At 52.5% G+C, this 18510-nt stretch overlaps 1 protein-coding gene across 6 annotated transcripts in view; it reads right to left on the reverse strand.

Annotated features, from left to right (window-relative positions):
- Positions 1 to 18510, reverse strand: part of NOL4L (nucleolar protein 4 like) — a 147960-nt gene that overhangs the window by 37948 nt on the left and 91502 nt on the right. Inside the window, exon 1 of one of the 6 annotated variants that reach the window (XM_073007852.1) lies at positions 3862 to 4696. The exons of 3 other annotated variants lie outside the window; for them this stretch is intronic. The gene's annotated coding sequence lies outside the window, so the exon portion shown is untranslated. Of the gene's footprint in view, positions 1 to 2074; positions 2258 to 3259; positions 3696 to 3861; positions 4697 to 18510 lie in introns of those variants that run through there. 2 more of the 6 variants (XM_008020598.3, XM_008020582.3) reach the window with 2 other exon arrangements.

Genomic DNA, 18510 nt, shown 5'->3' on the forward strand with positions numbered 1-18510 from the left:
GCATTCCTCACCACGAGGGCCTCGCTGGTACCCCAGACCCTGCCATTAATGGGGGTTTCTTTAAAGTGAGGTTGGAGAGAGGAGGTTCAGCAGACAGGGATCTTCCAGCCAAAAGGAAGGCTGGAAGGGAGCCGCTGTGAGCTAATCCCCTGCAGGGCTGTCCTTCCAAGAAAGGCACCCAGACAACACAGAAAAAGTTCTTGAGCAACTCCCAGGTGGTCCAGCTCCACAGAGTCCCAGGGTAGCGGCCACAGGAAAAGTTCCCCAAAGGCTCTTCTCAGCTGGGAGGAAGGCCGCAGTGATCTCTGTTCCCACTGTGCTGCACGAAGGTGCTGAATAGGGTGGTGTCGCCCAGCTCTAGAGGTGCTGTCTTAAAACCCTGCTCTATTAAGCAAGCCTCAGCCTGAGCCTGGATTAGACAGGAGCTTGATATTATTCAAGGACACATTTAGGCCCTAATGGCTTTCCAATGAAGGGGTAATTTACTACCCGGGGGGTTAAACTACCAGGGGGCCTGGGCCATAAAATGGGCCTTTTCCCCAGACCAATTCAGTCTAGAATCTGGCCTGTGTCAGGGGTCAAGACAGGGGCCTGGTCCCATCACACAGACAGCTCTCCCCAGAAGAGTCATGAGGTCCCCCAAACACCTCTCCGCACACCCCCTTTTTGGTGTGTGTGAGTTGGGGTGGGGGCAGGCTGGGGTTGCCAGCTGATTCTGGGATAAGTAGGGCTTTATCTCAAGGGACAATCTATTTCAAGCCACAATCCTTCTCAGAAAGAGGAGGAAATCACAGAGTCCAAACACCATTTCAGGTGAAATCAGGAGGTTATTCATCTCCCCTCAGAGCAGACAGAAAGGAAAATCAATGTTTTAGAGGGGGAAAAAAGGTTCCATTTGAATTAATGGGTTTGTGGCTTCTCCATTGATCTGAGCCTCTTCACACTTTCTTTCTGTGCTTTTGTGCTCTTGGGGAGAGGGGAGGGAGTAGGGAATGGGGAGGAGGGGGTGGGCCTCCCATAAGGAAAAGGACGGTCTAACCTTAACCTTTCTACAGGAATAATGCTAATTAGCGAGGCTTAATGAGAACTTCCCCCAGGAAGCGCAGCCCGGTAGGGGTGGCCGGACTCGGGCAAACGCAGCTCTGGGTGGAAGCAGGGTCATTTCTGCTCCCGAGTGGCTGGAATAAATATGCGGATTGCACTCCCTCCTCCTCCCCACCCAAAGTGTCCAGCCTTGAGGACTAGGTGGAGGGAGGAGAGAGCGGGCGGAGGTGTAAATCCAACTTAACCCCTGCGCGCGCCCTCGAGCCGGCCGGCTGCCCCCGCCCCGCCGTGTCCCCTCATTAAGGAAGGCCCCTTTGCCAGGGGCCGCCGACGCCCGCGGCTTCCGGTCAGACGGTGCACCTGAGAGGGACACCCCGTCCCCTCCCGGGAAGGACCCGGGCCTGCCGAAGTGGGTTCAACTCTGCAAACCGCGTCTCAACTCCCCGCGCCGCGCCGGGGAACCCCTCCCTGCCACTCAACGCTTCCCGTCCTCACATCCCCAAACACAGTCCACTTCCCTTCTCGTGGCGGCCGCGGCAACCCGAGCCCGGCTCCCACCCCGCCGCCAGCGAACGCCTCCCTCCCCGGGACGCGGTGCCGAGCCCGCTGCACACCGAGCGGCCGTCGCACAATACCGCGGCGCGGCGCGCACAATCACAGCCCCCCAGGACTCGCGGCGCGCACCCCGGGAATGGGGTGCGCCCCGCGACCCCGGGCGCTCAGGGCCAGACACACCTCTCGGGCACCCCGCGGCCCCCACAGTGCAGCCTTCATCGCCCCCCCACACTCTGGGGCACACTCACCCGCCCCCCGCCCCAGCCCACTCCTCCCAGGGCGCAGCCGCTCCCCCGCGCCCCCTTCCTCAGCCCCGGCAAAGGAAGCTCCCCCTGCGCCCCCCTCCCCAGAACCACCCCCAGCCCCCGCCCCCCTAACCGCAGCTCAACGGCCGGCGGCAGCAGCCGGAGAAGGGGGGCGGCGGCCGGGGCCCCGGAAACGGCCCGATCGTCGGGATCCTGGCCGGACTCCGTACCTGGGCGGGAGGCGAGGCGGAGATGGGCGGTCGGGATCCGCGAGTGAGCGGGGCGGGCGGCGGTGACAGCCCCACAGCTCCAGCTGCTGCTGCTGCTGCTGCCGCCGCGGCCGCCCGGGGAGAGGGGCTGGCACCGCCGCGGCGCGTCACTGCCCGGCCCGGGGGCGGGGGTGGCCAGGAGGAGGGCCCAGGCGAGCAGCGGCGGCAGCGGCGGCGGCGCCGCGGCCCGGAGGAAGGGGGAGGGGGCACCGGGCACGGGGAGGCGGGGGAGGGGGGCGGGACCGGGCACGGGGCGGGGGCGGGGGCGGGGGCGGGGGGAGGGGAGCGCAGGGAGGGCGCAGGCAGGGGGAGTAGGAGGAGCAGCAGGAGAAGGTGGCGGAGGGGCGGGTGAGAGGGAGGAGTGGGCACGAGGGGGAAGGGGAGAGAGGAAAAGGAGGCACCCAGGGAGAGGGGAGAGGAGAAAGGAGGGAGAGAGGCGCGGGGGGAGAAGAGGAGGAAGGAGGGGGCCCTGGGCCAGGTAGGGGGGGATAAGGGCGCGCTGGACGCGCAGCCGTGCGCTTCGGTGGGGAGAGCGCTCTTAAGGGGGAAGCGCTTCGAGGAAGATCCTTGCAAGGGGCTGAGCCCAGAAAGAAGGCGCTGGGATCTGTGCCTACCCATCGCTCCCGGAGGCCGCGGTCTCTGGGTCCGGTGGGGGCTGGGGGGCGCGGGCACCCGGCGGGCTGTCTGCGGTCAGGCCAGGAGAGGGAGACTTGGTCCAAAGAAAGTGACTCAGGCACCCTCAGGAACTCTCGGCGTCCGGGACCCCTTCGGGCAGCCCTCGACCCCAGTGCGTCTCTTGGGTCCCCAGGGACGCGGGTACTTGTGGGGCGGGGCTGCCGGGCCTCGGGGTTCGGCTCCCCAGGGCGGCCGGAGCGAGACCCCGGGCTGGGAAAGCCAGGCACGTGGCCGGCTCTAGGCCGTGCCCCCGCCCCACCCCCACGGCAGGGCCCCCGGTGCTTGATCAAGTTCAAGCTCGAGCTCCTCGGCGCGCTGCCCACCGGCTGCCCCTGCGCGCCCCTCCCCCTCCCCCCTCCGTACCGTCTCGCTCTTCACTCTTCCTTTGTCTCTTTCCCACCACTTAGTTTACACCCCCTCCGCCCTCCTCCCTGCCCCCCGCAGGCCCCCTAGAGTCCGGGAGGCGCTCACCTGTTCGATCCAAACATCTACGCGACCCCGAGCGCCCGCCGCCCGCTCGCGCCCGCGTGCCCGCCCCCGCCCGGCTGCCGGTCATTGTGCTCCGCCAGCCCACACGGGGCCGGGTCCTGACGGCGCGCGAGCCACAGTTGTAAAGTAATAGGATAATCTCGGGGACGCCGCTCCAGCCCAGACCCGGGCACGCACTGTCCGCGGAGACTGCACTGCCGGGGAGGGGGACCACGCGGAGCCCAGATGCGGTCCCCCCGGCGGACAGACCCCTGCCCGGGGCGGAGGCGGCGGGACGGGCGTCGCGGGATGGGGGCCCTGGACCTCCGAGCAACCTCGGACTCGGCCCGAAAAGCAACACGCTTGTCACCAAACCGCAGAATTAGACCCTGATGGAGAAAATGGGTCAGGGGACCCATTCCCACCCCACCCCTACAAATCCAGACCCTCCGCTACCATAGATCAGCCTCGAAAAAAGCTTGTGCTTCATCAAGGATGGGGAGCTGCCCTCGTGGAATTCTGTGGGGAAATTGCAAAAAAAAAAAAAAAAAAAAAAAAAAAAAAAAAAAAAAAAACCACTAAAAAAACCCCGATAAGGATCCCACCTCCTGATTCCTCTGGTCGCATCCGAAGAGGAAGGGCAATTTCTACTGACTCTTTACGCTACCATTCATTCACGGTGGAACCAGCAGAGAAGAGAAAACGAGACAGCCACCGCAATTGTTTGCAATTTTGAAACAGACTGCCTTTAACCCTCCAACTTTTTTTCTGTAAAAAGCCTTTTTCTTTCTTCCTCTGAAAGCTTTGCATTGTGAACAATCTGTGGTAAACAAGGCTCCCTCTACAGCCGCGAGTGGGAAGTACAACCCCACAGGTTCAGAGCCCAGCGTTTACCCGTCAGGAAAATAAAACGATGACAAGACATCACATTAGCGCCACGCAGGCTTCCTTCTGCACATGCTCAAGACTCTGCTGTCAATAGAAAACTCACACTTTCTTTTTAAAAGAGGGTTTGGGCACATTTACTCATTAGCACCTTTTATTCCTGAAATCAAATGTGTTTTTAAACCAATTCACTCTCCCCAGTTTACTAGATCTTCTCATCCTCAGTGGTGTGGGGCAGGTGGGAGGCTTTCTTTATCCACACATGCTGGTGCCCAATAATGATTTTTAGAATGAACTGGTGGCCACAGCTCTTAAGTTCATCCAGGAAATGTGAGTGTTTCCAACGTGGGAACTGTCCATCCTCACTCTGAAAATGAGATAATTCAGGCTCAGGATTTCCCTCTTTCCCCACCACATTTCCAGAGACCTTTGACTTCTCCTGGCCTGAATTACTATTTCACAGCAGTGGTGGACATCTGAGCTTGAAACACAAAGCCAAATCCAACTGAAGTTCAAAGGTGGAATTGAACCCAGATAACCCACCTCTTCTCTGACTAATAAAAGAGAGCTAGTATTGCCCAGGAGGGCAGAGCAGTGATTTTCTGTAGGCATGAAATGTGAACTCATTTACTATCCCTGAGATAAAACAGCCCAGCCCTGCTCAACCCACAGAAAACAGCTGAGAGCCCTGCAGAAACCTGGCTGTTGAGCAGCACCGCAAATTAGGCGAGTTTTCATGTGTGTGTGCTGAAGCCCTGGGAAATCTCCCAGATCCTTATTCCTGCAGGAGCTGCCACTCCTGGAGTAACCTTGTGTAGGTTGTTTGCAGTGTCCTTGTGCCACTCCCCCCCTCCTTAAAGTGGCCACAGCATGAGTCTCAACGAGGAATCAGGTGACCTAGTTTCTTGACTACTAATTCTCCCAGTGATGTGTCCCTTCTTCTGGCCCCAGCCTGGTAGGAGAACATGGCAAAGAAAGCTGCTCCCATCTGCTTCGGAGGGGAGGGAGGGGGCAATGCTGCCCCAGGTCCCTTCCAGCCTCTGAAGACACTGGGTGCTTTTGTAAACAGATGATTGGGGTATGCTCTGATGGGGCTTTTTAAGCAGCAAACCCCTTTCATGCAGCTTCCCATACGAAGTGAGCATGTCCCACAGGTAGGGACCTGGCCATGGGACTCTGGTTTGCCACTATTAGGACAAATAGGATCTTAATGTGACCACAGCAGACACTGTTCAAGCATGTCAAAGCATTAAAAAAAATTTATCCCCACAAATGATGCATTAATGACAGAAGAGAAAATGTACCTGCACAATGGAGCGATCTGGCAGACACTTCCCAATCAAGTGATCAAATTCAGCAGCCTCCAAAGTGGGGCCACCAGACATGATGTCCTCGGCTCCTGAAGGGAGGCAGTGGAAGACACAGCATCACTTGAGCCGTGTGCTTCCCCAACGCACTTCATCTGAATCTGCTCCTCAAGAGACAATCAGACAAGAAATCCAGAAAGAGAAACTCCACAACACAATAGTCGTGGACTCTACAAAACATTCATTATCACTAACTGACTTTCTAAATGATGAGATGAAAGAGAAATTACAGGTGGCTCACACCTGTAATTCCAGCACTTTGGGAGGCCAAGGCAGATGGATCACCAGAGGTCAGGGGTTCGAGACCAGCCTGGCCAACATGGTGAAACCTGGTCTCTACTAAAAATACAAAATTGGATGGGCGCGGTGGGGGCATGCCTGTAATCCCAGCTACTCGGGAGGCTAGGGTAGGAGAATTGCTTGAACCCGGGAGGCAGAGGGTGCAACGAGCCAAGATCATGCCCTTGTGCTCCAGCCTGGGCAACAGGAGCGAAACTCCATCTCCAAAGAATTAAAGAGAGAGAAATAACAACTAAACTTAATGTGTGACTCTTCTTAGATCCTGTAGAGGAGTGAGGTGCGGACAACGGATAGGGGAGAGGCAGAGGATGGGGGTGGAGTGAGGGTGGAGGCCAGGGTGGGTTCTGGGCTGAGTGGTCAGGGAAGAGCTCTCCCAGGAGGGAGCCACTGGGTGTCCTAATCCCCAGAGGGCAGAAGTTCACATCTGGGTGAAGACCTGGGGGCACTGGAACAGCTGGTGCAAAGCTGCTGAGGAAGGGAACAGTGGCCAGAGTGGCTAGAGCAATGTGGGCCAGGGGGAGGACGGGAGGGATGAGCGTCGGGGGGCAAACAGGGCCAAGTGTCCAACATCCTGAACACCCCCCCCCACCCCATGAGGTGTGTGGGCTTTACACTGGGAGTGAGGAGAGGATGCAATATGAATTACGTTTTTAGATCAGGGAGATGAGATTATAAAGGAGCAGAAGTGGTGACAGGGAGGCCAGCGAGGAGGTCCAATGGAAAGAGTGTTGTCAGATGGGACTAGTTCAAATTCTGGCTCTGACACTAGATGGATGACTTTGGGCACCATACCTAAACCTCTCTAAGCATCCGTTTCCTCATCTACACATGATCCACAATGTTTTTGTTTGTTTGTTTTGTTTTATTTTTGATCGAGTCTTGCTGTGTCACCCAGGCTGGAGTGCAGTGGCATGATCCGGGCTCACTGTATCCTCTGCCTCCCTGACTTATTCAAGCCATTCTTGTGTCTCAGCCTCCCAAGTAGCTAGGATTACAGGCATGCGCCACCATGCCTGGTTAATTTTTGTATTTTTAGTAGAGATGGAGTTTTACCATGTTGTCCAGGCTGGTCTCAAGCTCCTGGACTCAAGTGATCCACCCGCCTTGGCCTTCCAAAGATCCACTATGTTTAACATGTGTTTAATGTAGCATTTGGCACCGAATTTTTCCCTTTGAGATTACAAACTGTGGTAGACAGTCTCCAAGATGGCCCATGATGACCCTCACCGCCCAGTTTCACACCCTGGTACCATGACAATGCACAGGGCTGTGGAACCAGTGGTGTACTGTGGAAATGAGCGTGTGTGACTGCCAAGGCTAGATCCTAAAAGACATCTTGATCTTTTCTCCAGAGGGAGTGCTTGGTAGATGGTAGCTTTTATCATCATCGGTATCAGGATTGTACATTTCATAATTGCACAGTCAGGATCACATCCCTCTCTCTAAATGCTACACCAGTTCACTCTGCCACCAGCAATATCTAGCAGCATTCATTTCGTGGCATACTTGTCACTGCTTACTATTAGCAATCTCTTTTATCTCTGTCAATCTGAGGGGCAAATAATGGTGTCTCTTATTTTCCTTTGCTCCTCTTCACTTGCGAATGTAAGTAGATGTTTCTGTGCACTGTGTGTTTATGGGGCACTTGTATTTCTTTTTCTTTCTTTTTTTTTTCTTTTGAGAATAACCTGTTCATATCCTTTGCCAATTTCTCTATTTGAATTGTTGGTCTTTTTTTTTTGGTAAGAACTTTTTGGAAATAAGTAAAATTAATCTTTTGTCATGTATTTTGCAAATATGTTTTCCTTTTGTCTTTTTATTTAGTTTATGACAAGTTTTTTTAGCCATATGGAAATTTTACATTTTTATATCATCTGATTTTTTTTGGTTTGTTTTTTCCTTTAGGGCTTTAGGGCTCCAGATTAAAACAAAAGTTTTTTTTTCCACTCTAAGATTACAAAAGTAATTCGCCCATATTTTCTTCTGGAAACTTTGTATCTTCATTACATTCAAATCTTTATTCCATCTGTTATTTATCTCAATGTAAGTAGCAAAGTGGGGAATCTAGCTTATTTTTTTCTAAATGGCTTTCTAAGTGGTGTTAATTCCATCTTTTATTTTTTATTTTTGAGACAGGGTCTCACTCTGCTACCCAGACTGAAGTGCAGTGGCACGATTTTGGCTCACTTCAGGCTCAATCTCCTGGGCTCAAGTGATCCTCCTGCCTTAGCCTCCCAAAATGCTGGAATTATAGGCAGGAGTCACTGCACCCGGCCTACATATCATTTTTGAAATAACTCATCTTTATCCACTAATTGGAAATGTCATCTTATACTAATTTTCTATTATGTATGGATTTTTATTATATTCTGTTGATCTACCTATTCCTGTCTCAGTGTTATGGCTTTAAAATATGTTTTCTGGGCTGGGCGCAGTGGCTCACGCCTGTAATCCCAGCACTTTGGGAGGCCGAGGTGGGCGGATCACAAGGTCAGGAGACTGAGACCATTGTGGCTAACACGGTGAAACCCTGTCTCTACTAAAAAATACAAAAAAACTAGCCGGGCGTCGTAGCGGGCACCTGTAGTCCCAACTACTTGGGAGGCTGAGGCAGGAGAATGGTGTGAACCTGGGAGAAACAGCTTGCAGTGAGCCGAGATCACACCACCGCACTCCAGCCTGGGCGACAGAGTGAGACTCCGTCTCAAATAAATAAATAAATAAAATATGTTTTCTGGCCTGGCATGGTGGCTCATGCCTGTAATCCCAGCACTTTGCAAAGCTGAGGCGGGCAGATCACTTCAGGTCATGAATTTGAGACCAGCCTGGCCAACATGGTAAAACCCCGTCTATACTAAAAATATAAAATTAGCTGGGCGTGGTAGTACGTGTCTGTAGTCCTAGCTACTGGGGAGGCTGAGGCAGAAGAATCACTTGAACTGGGGAAGGGGAGGTTGCAATAAGCTGAGATCATGCCACTGCACTCCAGCCTGGGCGACAGAGACTCCATCTCAACAAATATATATATATACACACACACACACACACACACATTACATATATATATATATATATGTTTTCCTACTAGGTAGGGCTAGCATCCATCTCTACCCCATAAACTGTCCCTGCCCACACCATAACAAAAATAATTAAAGCAGTATCACAGCCAAGAGGTGCTCTAGGTGCAGCATATTTATGGAGAAAGGAGAGATGTTTCTCCTGGGGGACTGGGGGTGAGAGGGAAGGTTCCTGGAAGAGATGACATTTACTGTGAACCAAAGAAGGTAGGAGGCTTGCAACAGGTGGAAAGTAGGGAAGGCATCTGGCTGGAAGAGGAGGACGTGGAGAACACCGGGGTTTCACATGTGCCTGTGATTCAAAACACCTGACCTGCAGGCTGGGCCGCAGCGCAGACTATCCACTTGTTCTTTATGTTAAATGATTTTTGCATAGCAGCCTGCAACCTCACAGTCAGTTTGACACCTTTGCTGAAATCTAGGAGAAACAGTCCAATACTATTTCCTCATTCTTCTCCATTTAGATAAATTTTCCATTACAAATACAACTAACTGAGCCTGACTTGTTGAAATACATTCTCCTGAAAACCACGATAAAAGGTAAAAATTACAATTTCATTATTCTCCTTTTCAAAAAGTCTTGCTTTAAAATGTCATCAGTTAATTCTGGTCATGTCACTCTCCTATTCCAAAACCTTCAATAGCTCCCAGTCACCGGCAGAATCGAGTTATAGCTCTCTCTGGTCTGGCATTGGGAGGCCCCACTGCCCTGCTGGCCTTATTTCCTTCTGTTCCTCTCTGGGAACTCTATTGCAGATGGACTTGCCATCTTTTGTCCCCCAGTCACCCATGTGCGACTCCTCCATGCTTTGACCACACACGTTTTTAGGCCTGTGTACCTTCCAAAAACATGTACAGAGGCCCTACCACGCACCAGGCACCATGACAAGTGCAGGTGACATGGCAATGAACAATACGGATGGACTCAGGGTTGACCACAGGGAGCCTCCAGGCCAGCAGGGGAGACAGAAATTAAACAAGTGACATCATGGGATCCTGACCTGCCTGTGGGTCATGGGCAGTGTATTCCAATTTGTACTGGATAGTCCTGAAACGTTCTAGGAAGGAAGTGCCCAGGGTGTGAGAAGGACGTAGCAGATCTGGGAGAGCTCCACTGAGGAGGTGACATTTAAGTTGGGCACTGAAGGATGCATGGGTGTTCCTGAGGCGGAAAGGTGCCTGGGCTGTCAACAAAGACAACTTCCACCCCAGGCAAATCAACATCACTTCACAGACTGCCGCCCAGCTGGCTCTGAACTGATGCATTTGTGGTACTTCCTGTTTCTTGCATTAAACTTCATTTTCCCAACTGGGCCATTCGCTCTGAGGGCTGGGACAGGTTCTTAGAAGAGTTACCCTGCACACAGTAGGGATGCATCACTGCCTCACTCAGGCCCCATTCTGCCCACTGCCAACACAGCTCTGAAGTCTTCGACAGAGCTCAGAATGCAGTGGGCCATCCTGGACACAGGCCACACTTTGTAACTCTCATGGGTAATGCACACGCCTCTTTTCCCTCCCTTCTTTTCTAGTGCCCTTGGAGAGGCTCAGAGAAAACACCAAGGCCAGCCACAACCCTGCATTTCCACTTGCAGGTGTGTACACAATAAAATGAACACAGACGTTCCCTAAAGAACACATAGTAGGCCGGGCATGGTGGCTCACATCCATAATCCCAGCACTTTGGGAGGATCACTTGAAGTCAGGAGTTCGAGATAAGCCTGGGCAACATAGCAAGACCCTGTCTCTGCAAAAAGAATTTAGCTGTGCATGGTGGCATGCACCCATAGTCCTAGCTACTGTGGAGGCTGAGGTGGGAGGATTGCTTGAGCCTGGGAGATCAAGGCTGCAGTGAGCTGTGATTGTGCCACTGCATTCCAGCCTGGGCCACAGAGCATGACTCTGTCTCGAAAGAGAGAAAGAAAGGAAAGAAGAAAAACACATAGCAGACTGGTAGGCTAGTCATAGCAGCACTATTCACAACAGCTCCCAAATGTCTACCAATGAAGGATGGATACATTATGGGCGCTCCCATACCATGAAATACTACTCAGCCATGAAAAGAAACAAACTACTGATGCATGCCATAACACAGATGACTCTCACACACTTATGCTTGTGAGCAAACGAGCACATGCTGTACAATTCCATTCTATAAAGTTCTAGAACAGCAAAATCAATGTATACTCCTAGAAGTCAGGTCAGTAGTCACCCTGGCCCAGGGGCAGTGACTAGAGGGAGCACAAGGGGTCTTTGGGGTGGTGCCAATTTTTTTTTTTTTTTTTGAGATGGAGTCTCACTCTGTTACCCAGGCTGGCGTGCACTGGCTGGAACTCAGCTCACTGCAAGCTCCGCCTCTCGGGTTTTCGCCATTCTCCTGCCTCAGCCTCCCGAGTAGCTGGGACTACAGGCGCCCGCCACCTCGCCCGGCTAGTTTTTTGTATTTTTTAGTAGAGACGGGGTTTCACCGTGTTAGCCAGGATAGTCTCGATCTCCTGATCTTGTGATCCGCCCGTCTCAGCCTCCCAAAGTGCTGGGATTACAGGCTTGAGCCACTGCACCCAGCCGATGTTTTGTTTCTTGATCTGATATGGGTCACAGGAGGTGGGGTCAGTTTGTGAACTTGGCTGAGCTGTGAAACTGAGTGATGGGTGCTCTTTTCTGAATGTGCATTATGCTTCAGTAGAAGTTTCAAAAGGGGAAGCAGCAAGCCAGGCCAGGTTCCATGGCTGAGCAGCCTGGAGCTCGTTGTAGTCAATTACTGCGACCCACTGGACACCAGGTACCTGTGCTGGGCAGTGTACATGTGTTATCTTATTTAATCCACCAAATAACAAGGTTGATATTCATTGCCATTGTGCACATGAAGTCTAAGGGCTTCTGGGAGGAAGATTAAGTGACTCGCTCAGTCACCCAAGAGTGGGGAAACTGGCACTCAGAGAGCAGAGGACACGTCCACAGTCATGGAGCTAGAATCCAGTGGCTGTGCTGGACTAAGATGTGTGGGTCTCCAGGGTGTGTGGTAGGCCCTGCAAAGGTGAGACCACTGAGCCGGCCATGTGGTGCTGTGCTTCACCGACCTCCAGCAGAGCAGAAGGAGGAACTCACCAGAGCGAATCAGATGCAGCCAGAGAATTCCCTTGGGCCAGGACCTGGGAATGGGCTGGGGCTGCTGTGAGGCCCTGCCTCAGGATGGACCCCAGGGCTTCTCCATACAAGCCTTAGAAGGAGGCTGGCCTTGGAAGCCTAAGGGATGAAACTCTAGCTGGCTCTCTGGCAGGTGAGCAGAGGTAAGGACCCTCCATGGGCTGTGGGGCTGCAAGACTAGCTTACGTTCACTCGGTCCAAGGAAGCCATGCAGGGAAACGGGAGCAGGTTACCAAGAGAAGGGGGCAGGTAGCACCTCCTGCCAGGGCCCTCAGTCTCTTCATGACAGAGCCCCCAGGTCCAGTGTGGATGATGGCCCAAGGCTCTGGGGCCTGGGATGCTGCACGGGGACCTTTCTGGGGCTGAATCTGGTGTGGGGGGTCATGTTCAGGTGTGGAGGGGAGTGGGCGGCTGTGGACACGCTCTATTTGCACTCAGGCCCTTCGTCGTGTGAACTCGGGCAGGTGACTTGACTCTCCAAGCCCTGGTCTCCTCATCTCTAGAATAAGGCAGCAGCAGGGGCTTGTTTTTTAAGGTTGCTGTGATGGCTGAAGGGGGCTGGACTGGCGCCGGGCACAGAGTACCGCCCGAATCTTAGTTATGGATCATGATGGTACTATGAAAACTAAGTAATAACTCCGTCATTAGTCCACACGCATTTACTGAGCCCCTACTATATTCCAAGGCGCAGTCCAGGTGCAGGGACCGCGGTGGTGAGATAAGCAGACCTGGGTCTGTCCACGTGGAGCCGACAGTGCTAGCGCTGCTGCGGCCTCAGCTTGTCCCTACCCTGACTGTTGCTTTCTTTTTCCTTTCTCTCTCCCCACCCCTTCCCTTGAGAAATAACAGCATTAAGGTTGGAGAGACTAGGGCTCTCTTTCTTACTAATTCTATGACTTCAGACAAATTACTGGCCAGGCACGGTGGTTCATGCCTATAATCCCAGCACTTTGGGAGGCCAAGGCAGGTGGATCACCTGAGGTCAGGAGTTCAAGACAGTCTGACCAACATGGTGAAACCTGGTCTCTACTAAAAATACAAAAATTAGCTGGGTGTGGTGGTGCATGCCTGTAATCCTAGTTACTTGGGAGGCTGAGGCAGGAGAATCACTGGAACCCAGGAGATGGAGGTTGCAGTGAGCAGAGATCACGCCGCTGCACTCCAGCCTGGGCCACAGAGTGAGATTCCATCTCAAAAAAAAACAACAACAAAAAAACCCCACACACAAAAACAAATTACTTAAGCTCTCTAAAGCTGAGCCTCAGTGTCCCTGTGTGCTGAGGAACTGAATTCTGTGTCTGGGGGGTACCTGGCACACAGAAGGCCCCCAACAATTGCTGTTCCTGCTCCCCTGCCTGCCTCCCTCTCCTCTCTTCTCCTTCCTCCCCACTTCCCCCATTTCCTTTCCTTACCATTCTTTTTCTCTGCCCAAGCCTTTGGCATCTCAACACCCAAAGCGATTGTCAAAGTTTAGTTGATGGTGCCCAGGCTGTGGCAGAGACTGTGAACCAGTTTTCTTGATATTATACCCTGAATCAACATTCTCCCTTATCTTTTTCAGCCAGAGGGTAGAAACATGAAATTCTTTCTTTCCCAGCCTCCCTTACAACTGGGAACCACGTGACCCTCTTGCAGCAATGAGACAACACAATGCCTTGAACATGGACAAGGTTAGAGCAATAGCAGGCAACTTGCAACCATGAGGAAAAGACTCAACAACATCACAGAGACACCAACCCAATGTTAAAAATGGCACCAGCGGCGGCTCCTCCATTCTTCTTGTTTTAGGGTAAAATAACTTCATGTTTTGCTATAGTCAGCTGGGTTTGGGGGCCTGTAGTCAAAAGCATCCCTGACTCGTTCACATGGCTCCTGTCCGCGGGTGGACTAGATGGCAAGGATCCTCGACTCCCACGTGGCCTTTTCTCTTTCAAGAGGACACAGGAGCCTCTTGACTCTGAAGAGGACACAGGGGTGCTACGTCCAGGCACCTGCTGTGCATACTGTGGTGCCTGGGGAGCAGACAAGCATTTAGTTCCCTCACCTGTGGACTCTGCAGGAGGGAAAACTGTCATGGCTGCTGCACAAATGTGCCTGGGCACTTCCTCAGCCACAGGAGTATCCCAGTTAAAGGACATCTTCTGTTTCTATCTTACCTCTTCTTGAGGTATTTAGAGCCATTCTAAATGCCACAGCCTTAGAATGACCAGGGGCTGGCAGGGCATGGGCTCTGTGACTCATATCTGTCGAGGAGGCTGCTGGTGCTTGCGCTGGACCGAGCCCCTCTCCCCGACTGTCTTCGGCACCGCAGGCCAAAGCTCAGGGCTGCCCAGGCCTGTTCCTGGAGTGGTGCAGAAGGAAGCAGATGGGCTGCTGGGGACGAAAGGGGCAGGTGGGCGGGCTCTGGGCCCTGTGCCCAGCATTGCCAGCAACATGCCTGTCTGCTGCTGACCTCTGACCCACTGAACTTCCTCCCCAGAAGACAGTCCCTTGAAGAAAGGGGTTCCTCCATCAAAATGAAAAATTTGAAAGCCACAGATGTCTGACCCAAACCTGCTGATCTAGTAAGAGGGAAGCTGCAGCATGAAGAAGTTAGATGGCTGGGGCACAGTGGCTCATGTCCCAGCACTTTGGGGAGGCTGAGGTGGGTGGACTGCTTAAGTCCAGGAGTTCAAGACCAGTCTGGGCAACATGGTGAGACCCCATCCCTACAAAAAATACAAACATTAGCTGGGCGCAGTGTTGCACACCTGTGGTCCCAGCTACTCGGGAGGCTGAGGTGGGAGAATCGCTTGAGCTCAGGAGGTCAAGGCTGCAGTGAGCTGTGACCACATCACTGCGCCCCAATAAAAGTTAGATGACCCGTGGGGCACAGGCACACCTAGAACCAGAGTTGCTGGACTCCCTCTCAGGTGCTCATCTCTACTTTCGACCTGAGACAGGCCCAGGTCCCTGCCCTGCTCCCCTCTGGCAGAGAAAGATCACCACTAGGCTTCATATCACAACACATGAGCATCCGGCTGGCAGGCCCTGGGAGCGCTGCCTCTGAAGACGGCTCCCAGGCATAGCTCCCCCTCACTCCTCTATTCGAGCCCCACTGCTGTTCCTACCCCAGGGTCTTTGCACATGCTGTCTCCTGTGCCTGGAAAGCCCTCCCACTTCATCTCTGCAGGGCTGGCCACTTCTCACCATTCAGGCCTTGGCTCGGATGCTGCCTCTTCAGAGAGGCCTTCTCGCCCTGAGGCACAGTCTGTCATCTTACTCTAGTTTAATTATCTACCCCAAATTTCTTCCTCTTGCATATATTTTTTTTATATTGCCTTGTTTATCATCTCCAGGCCTGTGAGCTCCTAGGGATGGGTGCCTCATCTGTCTCATTCACTGGGGTATCCTCTGTGCTTGGAATGACATCCAGCATGTAGCAGGAACCTCAGAAATGATTTTTTGAGTGAATGAAGGAAGAAATTTCTTTCTTTCCTTTTTTTTTTTTTTTTTTTTTTTTGAGACAGAGTTTCACTCTTGTTGCCCAGGCTGCAGGACAGTGGCATGATCTCAGCTCACTGCAACCTCTGCCTCCCGGTTCAAGTGATTCTCCTGTCTCAGCCTCCCGAGTAGCTGGGACTACAGGTGCCTACCACCACAGCCAGCTAATTTTTTGTATTTTTAGTAGAGACAGGGCTTCATCATGTTGGCCGGGCTGGTCTCAAACTGACCTCAGGTGATCTACCTGCCTCAGCCTCCCAAAGTGCTGGGATTATAGGTGTGAACCACCATACTCGGCCTAGGAAATTTCTTTAAAACTACACGATGCTGTGTTGCAGGGAGGACAAGGTTCTGGTGGGCCGTGAGAGGAAGCTGTGCCTCTCTGTCTGAAGAGGGGTGGGGGAGCTACCCACCTGCTGGGATCCACCCAGTCACCCCGAGCAAAACAAAGCAGCCAGCACAAATTCACAAAGCAACACTGCGCCCTCCCGCCCTCAAAAAAAAAAAAAAAAAAAAAAAAAAAGCCCGATAATGAGGTAAACACAATCATGACCAGGAAAAAGCTTGGCCATGCTTCTTCCAGTCCACCCAAAGCCATTATCTCTAATTGATCTCCAGACATCAGCTGCTGAAGCGTCTGAAACCCTCCTGCACCCTCCAGGTCTGGTTACAAAGCCCTGGCCCACCCACCCGCCCCGTGGAGTCAGGTCTCCTGGAGCTGCTCTTTGCTGGGGGTGATGGGGCCTATCTGGGCCCCACATGAAAAGGACCCATCAGGCTGACAAGAGTCAGGGTGGGTCAAGAACCTGTGGAAAAGCCACAACCACTAAATGCTCAGCTGCCGGGGGCTGAGCTGCCTGAGTTTCAGTGTCTTAAGCAGAAGGCTTGACAAAGCCATCAGGGGTCCTGCATTCAAAACAAAAAGCAAAGAAAACCAGGGAGGGCTGCGGAAAGCACCCTGCTCAAAATATCCCACTAGTTCTGGGTGAAAGAGGCACCCAAAAGCTGGAGTGAGGAGTTTAGTTGTAAAATGGAACAGCACTTAGCCACAAGATCACGACTCCCTTCTGGACCTTGATCAGGCTGTGGCGGTTACAAGGCGGCCATTGGTACAGGGACCATCTGGATGTTTTGAGCTGCTCCTTCCTGGCCCAGCCCAGGAAAGACGTCTCCTTTCCTGTTAGGTCTCTCTTGTCCTTAGAAACAGAGCTGGAGTCAGCTCCCTGGGCTACCTGGCAGGGGTGTTTTACTGCCAGAGCTCTGACCAGACAGAGCCACTGCCTCCCCTCATTCATGGACGCCCAGGTAGCAGCTCCTGACCTCTGCAAGCTTTTCCCTTGACACACACAAAGCTTCCCCAGGTCAGCCCTGCATGCAGCGTTGCTGCTTGTGGCACCAGGCAGCTTTCCTGCTCACACCAGTAAATTACGAGTGCTTCGTACATTTTTTTCCCCAGATAATAAAGTTGAAAGGCCACCTCAGCATCCTCGCATTTGTGGGGGTGGAGGTCTGCAGCCCGGAAGGGGCTCCAGCCTCAAGGAACTGCTGGGGACAATGAGCCGTTCAGGTTTGGGGTATCTGCCAACCCCATCAGACACTGGCTTTCCAAACAGGGCGGTGGCTGTTTTCCACTTTCCCACACAGCTTCAGGGAAGCAGGAGGAAAGAAAAGACAGACCTCTCCCAGCCCAGGTTGCCCTCACAAAACAGAAGAAATGCTCATTTTCTGTGAGCATTTGGAAACTGTAGTAAGTTTTTAGAAAGTACCTCAGGGTGTTCAAGAACATACACTGATTGCAAAAATAATGCCCCATAACAAAAGATGTTTGACAATGAGCTTTTCACACCTCTCTGTTCTTAAAAAAAAAAAAAAAAAAAAAAGGTTTCTGAGAAATCATTCCCTCTCAAGTTTAGAAATGCCCTATTTTCACAGGGCACAGTGGCTCATGCCTGTCATTCCAGCACTTTAGGAGGCCAAAGTGGGAGGACTGCTTGAGCCCAGGAGTTCAAGACCAGCCTGGGCAACATGTGAAGCCCCATCTCTACAAAAAATGCAAAAAATTAGCCAGGTGTGGTGATATGTGCCTGTGTTCCCAGCTACTCAGGAGGCTGAGGTGAGAGGAGAGCCTGGGAAGTCGAGGCTGCATTGAGCTGTGATTGCAACACTGCACTCCACCCTGGGCAATGGGAGTGAGACCCTGTCTCAAAAAAAAAAAAAAGATAAAAAGAAATGCACTATTTTCTTTGGGAGGCCCAGAAGTCCAAGATCAGCCTGGGCAACAAAGTGAGGCACTGTTTCTACTTTAAAAAATTGTTGTTTGTTTGTTTGTTTTTGAGACAGAGTCTTACTCTGTTGCCCAGGCTAGAGTGCAGTGGTGCGATCTCAGCTCACTGCAACCTCCGCCTCCCAGGTTCAAGTGATTCTCCTGCCTCAACCTCCTGAGTAGATGGGGTTACAGGCTCCTGCCACCACCCCTGGCTAATTTTTGTATTTTTAGTAGAGACGAGGCTTCACCATGTTGGTCAGGTTGGTCTCAAACTCCTGACCTTGTGATCTGCCCACCTCAGCCTCCCAAAGTGCTGGGATTACAGGCGTGAGCTACTGATCCCCGCCAAAATAAAATTTTTTAAAAAGAAATGTTCTATTTTGCGTGATACCATTTTAGGAGGATGGGGAATGCTGTGCTGTCCATGTTCAGAGCCCCCCGATTCTGACACTGGGCTCATGGTGCTCCTGGCTCACAGTCCACCTCTGTTTGTCAGTGAACAAAGCAGCCTGGGATAAAGTGTCTTCGCTTAATGCTCATGTAGGCAGATCGGTGGTGCTGCTGCAGTATTTTTCCTCCACCAAAAAGGGGATACACACATTTTCAGGCATTAAAGAAACAATTTTTGGCCAGGTGCAGTGGCTCATGCCTGTAATCCCAGCACTTTGGGAGGCTGAGGCAGGCAGATCACTTGAGGCCAGGAGTTTGAGACCAGCTTGGCCAACATGG

Source organism: Chlorocebus sabaeus, chromosome 2 (genome assembly GCF_047675955.1).
Source record: "Chlorocebus sabaeus isolate Y175 chromosome 2, mChlSab1.0.hap1, whole genome shotgun sequence".
NCBI lineage: Eukaryota > Metazoa > Chordata > Mammalia > Primates > Cercopithecidae > Chlorocebus > Chlorocebus sabaeus.